An 8,548-nucleotide genomic window follows, 5' to 3' on the forward strand; every position below is an offset into this window, starting at 1 on the left:
GCATTCCTGTATGTGATGCAGTGCCGTCTAAGGGCCCGAAGATCACAGGCATCCAGTATGGTTTTCCGGCCTTGACCCTTACGCACAGAGATTGTTCCAGATTCTCTTAATCTTTGGATGATATTATGCACTGTAGATGATGATAACTTCAAACTCTTTGCAATTTTTCTCTGAGAAACTCCTTTCTGATATTACTCCACTATTTTTCACCGCAGCATTGGGGGAATTGGTGATCCTCTGCCCATCTTGACTTCTGAGAGACACTGCCACTCTGAGAGGCTCTTTTTATACCCAATCATGTTGCCAATTGACCTAATAAGTTGCAAATTGGTCCTCCAACTGTTCCTTATATGTACATTTAACTTTTCCGGCCTCTTATTGCTACCTGTCCCAACTTTTTTGGAATGTGTAGCTCTCATGAAATCCAAAATGAGCCAATATTTGGCATGACATTTCAAAATGTCTCACTTTCAACATTTGATATGTTATCTATCTAAGTTTATGAGATTTGTAAATTATTGCATTCCTTTTTTATTCACAATTTGTACAGTGTCCCAACTTTTTTGGAATCGGGTTTGTATGATGTCTGCACAAACAGGGTGCGTGAGGGTATGCAAAAACATACATTGACAGGCAGGTAGGATATCGTATTATTTCATTCGGACCGAATATAAAGATTGGATGAAAATGTTATGGTCCTATATATAGTATCATGTAGCCCTGTGCAGAACATGCACATTTCTCAAATGTTTTACAACTAGAAATTAATTAGGTTTTAAATTATATATATTTAGAATCAGTTATTGTTCATTTACAAAAACAAAAAAGGCTGTTCTAAAAGGTAGGCAGAAATGTTATACTAAGAGATGCACAGGTCGACCGGCCATAAATCAGAGCCGGCCATTTTTTGCTCCAAACACACGACTGTCAACTGGACATTTTTTCGTTTTATTTTGGCCAATCTCTATTCCGGATTTGCGCACAAACTGCATTGCAATCATTTCCCAAAATTTAATTCATGTGGAAACATTACAAAGTCTGTAAACAGGATGTTAACACAGGCCAGAGACAAAACACGATGAAGGAGAGGAGACACACCAGCAGATACTGAACAAGGCACAACAAGATCATTGTTCACAATGCTTGAAATATTGAAAGAAAAATATAATATTGAATTTCAATATTTCAATGAAAGTCAGTGAAAGTCAATGGGGCCCATCAACTGCTTGGTTACCCATATTCTTCAAAATATCTTCTTTTGTTTAACAGAAGTAAGAAATTCATACAATTCATTCAATTCTTTAAGACACCTTGTTTTAAGCAAAATAAGGCAGAATCATGTGTCCTTCACATAAAAGGATGGAGGTGTGAGAAATGTTGATTCTAAATGTACTTATTTTTTTAATTCAATAAATAAATTAATACAAAAACAATTTAATCTGAATAAAATTGATTATTTTACCCAATATTTTTGTGTGCTGTTTATTTTATTCTTGTTAGAGTAACACATCATAGTTTAGTAAATGTCAAACTGTATTGGAAGCAACTAGGAAGTGCCTTATGTGAACTATGGAGATTAGGGCTGGGCGATATGGCTGAAAACTGTATCACGATATCAGTGTTTCATATCGGTCGATATCGATAATTATTGATAATTTTTTCTGACCCATTCAAAATAAGGACCAGGGGAAAATTTATTACATTTAAACATTTTTATTTTAAACTTAACCTTCCTCTGATCATAATTCCCTTCAGTTATTAAGACAGAAATGCCAACAACCATGGAAAACTCAAAAAATTAAAATGTTGTGCGGTGTTGCAGCTACAGATGTTGTTGGTTGAATACGGCTGTGCTCCAAAGGGTGAGCGCGGCTAAGGTGGTACATCAAGTTCGTGGTATTACCAGTCTTGCATAATTTGCAGACGACATTGGTCTGACTACGGTCAGACTTATAATATCCAAAAAACTGCCATACTGGCGAGCTGACTTTTCCTCTTTTATTTACAATTTCCTCGCTCGCTGCGGCACACATTTTCTGCTTATCAGTTGCCGGTTACTGAAGAGGAATTCAGCAGACCAGCACGAGACAACGATATGGCGCAACCAAACTTGATATTGTTACATGATTGGCTGTTAGCGTGTCACTCCCTACGTTGCTAGGTTACCAGAGAGCGAGTGCCTTTGTTAATGCAACCAAACTTGCTTCGCAACCTCTGTTTTCTTCCGACGAAGAATAAAAAAAATATCTAACGTTTTATCGAACACATTTTTTTATTGATATCGATCACGTGTCTATCGCGATACATATCGTTATCGTTTTATCGCCCAGCCCTAGTGGAGATGCTGACAATGATGAGCCCTCAAATTATTCACATAAAGGTGATATTTCAGTTTGTATACTACCTTAGAAGGCAGCTACTTATGTAGGCCACAGGCAAGCTTATTAGGTTTTGGAACAGAGCTAAAAATTTTGGACATGTTTCTGTTCATAGTCAATGTGATTCTTTACACCTCTGGTTACTCTGCTGGACTCCTGTGTGAAATTACTTCATACATCTACTAAAATCACCTTGGCACCAAAGTTAAAACACCACCTGGTTGAAAGTCTTTGCAATAGCTGTGAAGTTAGTTCTGAGAAAACACATCATTGCATTTGTTTGCAGATGCACTTGATTTGTTATTCTAAGAGGTGTAAGGAGTACCTGGAAACCATATTTGAGTGAAAGTGCAGATACCTTACAGTGAAAATGACTCCATTACAAGTTACAAGTCACCAATTCCTATATAACTTGAGTAAAAGTCTTAGGCCTGGTTTCACAGATATGGTTTAGATTAGGCCTAAGTTCAATTAGTGCATTTAAGTATAGCTTTTATAAACATGCCTTAGAAAAAACTGTTACTGGTGTGCACCTTAAGACAAAAGAATGGTTACTTTCAGTTAAAACAGCTCAAACATGTATGTTAAAACAGCTCAAACATGTATTTTAGTCTGGGACTAGCTGTGAAACCAGGGTTGAGGTATCTGATTTTAACAGTATAAGTATTTTACTCATACTGGATGTAGCTCAAAGATGCACTAGTCCTCAACACCCTAAGAGATATGCCAGTAAAAAAGGAAACAGTTGATTTTTGAGAAAAGAGGAATCACATGTTTTTCTAAAATCAAAATAAAGATGAAAACCTCAATATTGCAATAAATCAAGGTCGACACAACAGCCTCTTAAACGTCTAAAGACACTCAAGTCTCAGTTATGCTCAAGTGCTCAAAAAGGGCATAAGTAAACCAATATCCTTCAAAAACTTCTCTTCAACATAAATAATCAAAATAAAGTTAAGTAAAATGAAATAGTCAAAGCCTAATTGCACTGGACTTCATCGGCCTCATCACCGAGTGCCGCCATCCTCATCTCGTATATATGACACCTGCGATTCAGCAACTACCTGCCAATGAACTTGCATTCGCATAAAGTAGACTTGTTGACAAGTTTAGGAGAGTAAGGGCAAAATGCACAAGATCTAGTACCTTCAATGCCCTGTAGATGGCGATATCACTTCTTTTGTAGCAGAAATAAACTGCTGCAGAAAAAGTTAGGTGCCATGCAAAATGTAGACTTCATTCAAAATCGCATACTTCCTTATACTTTATAGTAGGTGAAAAACAGTATGTGACAAAAAAAAGTATGTCAGAATTCACAGTACTCAGAAAAGAGTAGGCAAAAAGTACCCGGATGACGTACTACTTCTGGCGAGATTCTGAAGTGTCATACGATGGGGACTTTACTATCCCATGAGGCCACGGGAGAGGATTTGTGAATGGCAGTGAAGCAACGTGACTGACACTGGTAGGTCATGTGATAATGACCGCATGGCGAATGTAATATGTCCAAATTACATTCATACAACACACATTCATACTATTTTTAGCGATCATGTAAATCCTTTCAAAATAAGTACTTACTCAAGAGAGTATGCGATTTCAGACGCATTACTCATCACAAATGTATTGGAGTAAAGAGTACGTATACTTATTCATAACTGTAGTCAAGTAGAGAGTAAAAGTTGCCTATATCTTTTATACTGAGTCAAACTACACAATAGTCAAAAGATACTTCAGCAGTAGCTAATTACATTTATTCAAATACTTTACATCACTGCATGGTTATCTGTTATCTAATGCAATATTTAGTATGGCCTAAGTGCTAAACTAAGTAAGTTTCGGGATCACTCAGTGTTGCCAAGTCTGCGGTTTTCCCGCGGAATTGGGCTACTATAAAGGTGCAATGTGTAAAATTTGGGAGGATCTATTGATAGAAATGCAATATAATATACATAACTATGTTTTCAGTGGTGCAAAAAGACCTTACATAATGAACCGTTATGTTTTTATTACCTTAGAATGAGCCATTTCTGTCCACATACACCACGGGTTCCCCCTCCATGTCAAGTCGCCATTATGCGCCAGCATGTTTCTACAGTAGCCCTAAACGGACAAACACTCTAAAGAGCGTGTTTAGTCACTACGTTGTTATTCTTCTAAATCGTTTGTGTTTTTAGAGGCAGCTTGCATCGTCACTACATTGAATACGCACAAAGTAGTAGTAGTAGTAGTAGTAGCAGTAGAAGTCGTCGTCTGGTTTATTAGAAGCAGAAACGGTTCTTTGTTAGAAGTAAGAAGAAACCTCAATGCTTCACACAGGCTCTGCTGTCTCAGACAACGACATCTTTGTCTTGTGTCAGCCAGACGGCCACCGTAGCTTCTCCGAAAGGGAGGGGTGCGAGGAGTGTGTGCCATTAGTTGCAGTTCGCAACCTCACCGCTAGATGGCACCAAGATTTACATATTGCACCTTTAAAACTGTTGCCGCAGGTTGTTTTTTTTAAATGTCCGCGGGTTGAAGTGACCCCAAATTACGTGATATTTAGCCCCTGGAATGCAAATTTTACCAGAAGAACCCCACCAAAAAAAACTTTTTTACCGGTGGATCCACCCTGAAACGAGATTGAGCTAGTCTTGAGTAGCAATTGACCCTTTGCCAGGAGTTTGATTGACAGGCGATCTAACCAATCATAACGCCAAATCCGCCATTTTGTCTGACAAAGCAGTCAGGGGAGTTAACATAGGTTGACTTGAACTTGAAAATGGTGTGTACTGACGTCTTTCTGCGATTGAAACAACATTCCTTTATGATGTTCATTCATGTTTATTTGATGCTATAAATGAACTAGTAGGAAGAGATGATCGGTTCACGAGGCGCTACAGCAATCTGTCACGACACATTAAAGAGCCACAAAACGGTATTTATTGTTTAAATTTCTTTAAAAATGAAATAATTTGAAATTTGAGACTTTCACATCAAAAGTAACCTGCTCCGTCTTGTCTGTCGACGCGTTGTCAGTATCCTCTTTGCTCCGCAATGTATTTTTCACTGCGTGAGAACATGATGTGTGGCGTGAGAGCGGCATGGCTTGTCAGTAACTAAAGGGGGTGGGTCTTTGCGAACAGTCAATTGGGTGGGTTTCATTATGAAAACCTGGCAACCCTGGGGTCACTGTATAAAATACTGCAAAAAAAAAAAAGTATACTGTACCTGTATAAAATCAGGTACAGTATACTTAAACACAGTCTAGATAAGTATATCTCTGAATCATTGCGCTATGTAACCCCCAGTCTCTCTGTGAGCCCATTTATTAGACATGTCAGTATATAATGGTGCTCTTTAGTTCTTAAGTATATAGAGTCTGTTCACAGGCTGGGGCATTTGTCATCTTAATGACAGTAATTTCCTCTTCTGTTATCTTGCCTGCTCCAGCCTCAAGTGATCCCGACACCCGATACTGACTTCGGGCCAACTCCGCTAGTGGACATCTGTCACTCTGACCTGCGTCACAACACATCTTGTCTCATTGGAAACTCATGTCTGGCACGCGGCGACACAGGCACGTCGGCGTTAATGCCGGCATCTCGTTCTTGGCAACATTTACAAATTTACAGACACATTGACCTATTCCTTTAGCTTTAGCATCAATGTCAGCGTATGCCCGCGTCGCACGACAATGACACGCTGCTGTCAAGAGTCGTATTGAGCTGACATTGAAACGACGGCCCTCTGTAAACTTCCAGCTGTGGCCTCCGGATATGACGTTTTAACCCTTGGAGCGGGAAGACTCCCAACATGGCTGGAGGCGGGAAGCACTAGCACATGAGAGAAAGAGAGAGAGAGAGAGAGAGAAAGAGAAAGAGAGAGTGCGGGCGGCTCAAGCTCGGGCTGCAGTGGTTGCCATAGAGACAGATGAGGAGCGAAAGCGAAGCAAAAGCACTAAAATAAGAAATGGCCACAGGTAATCAGCGGCGAGCTGTCGCAATAATGTTGACATCTTGCTCATAACTAGTGACTGAGGCAAGAGCTGAAAAGTCAGTGTCTTATTTTGTAATGACAGAGATAGGTATAGAATCACAAAATGGGATAAAATTAAAGTTTGTTGGAGCTCAGGCTTGGGAAGTTTGTTGCAATGAGCTGGATTCAAACTATTACAAACTATTATTGTACATAAACTATTGTTTCTGCAGTGACTTTCAGCATATTTCCTATAACAATGTCTGACGTTTACGTTTTACATGGCATGAGAAAGTCACATAAATCACGCGAAATCCAATCAGAGCAATCAGACTGAAATGGATTTCCAGAAATGCAATTTGAATAGGATTTCAAACCACATATAAATGTAGCTTGAAACGGATTTGTAAAAATCACATTTCATGTGATTTTTGGCCATTCACACATGCTAAATCTAATCGGATTTCAATTGGATTTGGACTGACAAATCACGTACTGAGTAGGTACTACATTTGAATTTGAAATTGAATTTGTGACCGTCAAAAAACTATGCTCTACACTGTATGAATATGGGTAATATGAAGGAAATCTGGGCGTACTACATCTGCCTTGTTATGGTCACATGACATACTGTACCAGCATCAGTTGCGTTGCTTCACTTCCATTCATAAATCCTGTCCCGTGGCCTCATGGGATAGAAAAGTGTCCATTGAACGCGCGAAGTAGTAGGTCATCCGGGAACTTTTCGCCTACTGTTTTTTGAATTTTGTATTTGGACATATTACTATTTTGGCGTACTGTTTTTTGAACTAAATAATATTTTTTATTTTTTAATGTAAAAATGCACAATGTTTTCTATAAGGGTTGTGTTTAGGGGTACACTCAGAAAAAAAGATTCAGCTGGGTTCTAGATACAACCTTAGGGTACTTGGCTCAATTTTAAAGAACGCTTTATGCCAAAAAGGTTCTATATAAGCAGAAATGTCTTAAATGATTGTATAATACTTTCACATTTAACAGGTCATTTCAATTTTTTTCCAGTGAAAAAATATGTTTGCAAGCTTTTTCAAAATTGAAAATGAATTAAAACTAAATTAATTAAAGCTAAATCCATAAAATGATTCCATGATGGTAATACCATATTACTATTTGAAGTACCTGCAGTACCATCTATATACCATGCTATATAAAAATGGTAATCAAACAGCACCATGGCTTTACCATCACTGCATCATGGTACACTGTAGTGCTTTTTTTGTAAGGGGAGAAAAAAATGAGAACCCAAGTGGTTGCTATGGCAAATAAAACTTTTTCATCATGAACAGCAAAACAGAGGGATGAAATTAAGAGAGAGAGAGAAAGAGAGATGGACATGAGGGAGATGAGGGAGATGTATAATATTGAGCGATGCAGTCAGGGGCACAATAAAATCAGCTCTCAGGAGAAAGCGCTGCAGTCAACAGCTCTTATGAGCCACTCAAGACACCTTTGTTGTACAGGTATTGTGTGGGCAAAACTTATTCAATGGAACGATGATGTTTAGTTCGTTTTAATCTAAACCATTTCTGACCTAAACTGCACTCATAAATAGAGCATAATATCAGTTTACAATGCCAGCCAAAGGTTTTAAACGATGAAACGTTATCCAGGAAGAGCCGTGTTGGAGTCATGGATTAATCCTCAAGCCTCATTTACATGGACAAAACCTAAACTTACAAAAGAGAGAGTGATTTTGGATCACTTATTTATAGCTCCCACCTTTGAGCTGTGTGCACTTCTCTGGTGAAAGTGTGTTTGTGGGTGTTTGTGTGTTTGTGTAGATATTTGATCATGTCTGAATGGTAAGAAGTAGGCGGACGCCTGAGGGTTTTGCTGTCTCTCTCTCTCTTTATTTTCCTCCACTGCTCCTTCATCCCAGAGCAGTGGTTAAGCCCGTATTATCCCGCCTTACCCGGGCTTACATTATCATTATCATCCCTGTGTACCAACACTATTGTTACCACAGGGCAGCACTCCAACGTGTTAAGAGGCAAGCTTAAAATCTCTTAAAGAGCCAGTAGATTATCACCATTCAATATTTCTCAACGTTTTCATTTTCTGCACTTACATTTCCAGGGCCGTGTTTCGCTGGTGAATAGCACTTGGGTCATTTTGAGCCTGTTTATTCCTGAATGTTTTTATACTTGTCTTGAAAAAAAACACCTGCACGTTAT

This window comes from Ctenopharyngodon idella, chromosome 14, assembly GCF_019924925.1.
Source record: "Ctenopharyngodon idella isolate HZGC_01 chromosome 14, HZGC01, whole genome shotgun sequence".
In the NCBI taxonomy this organism is placed as follows: Eukaryota; Metazoa; Chordata; class Actinopteri; order Cypriniformes; family Xenocyprididae; genus Ctenopharyngodon; species Ctenopharyngodon idella.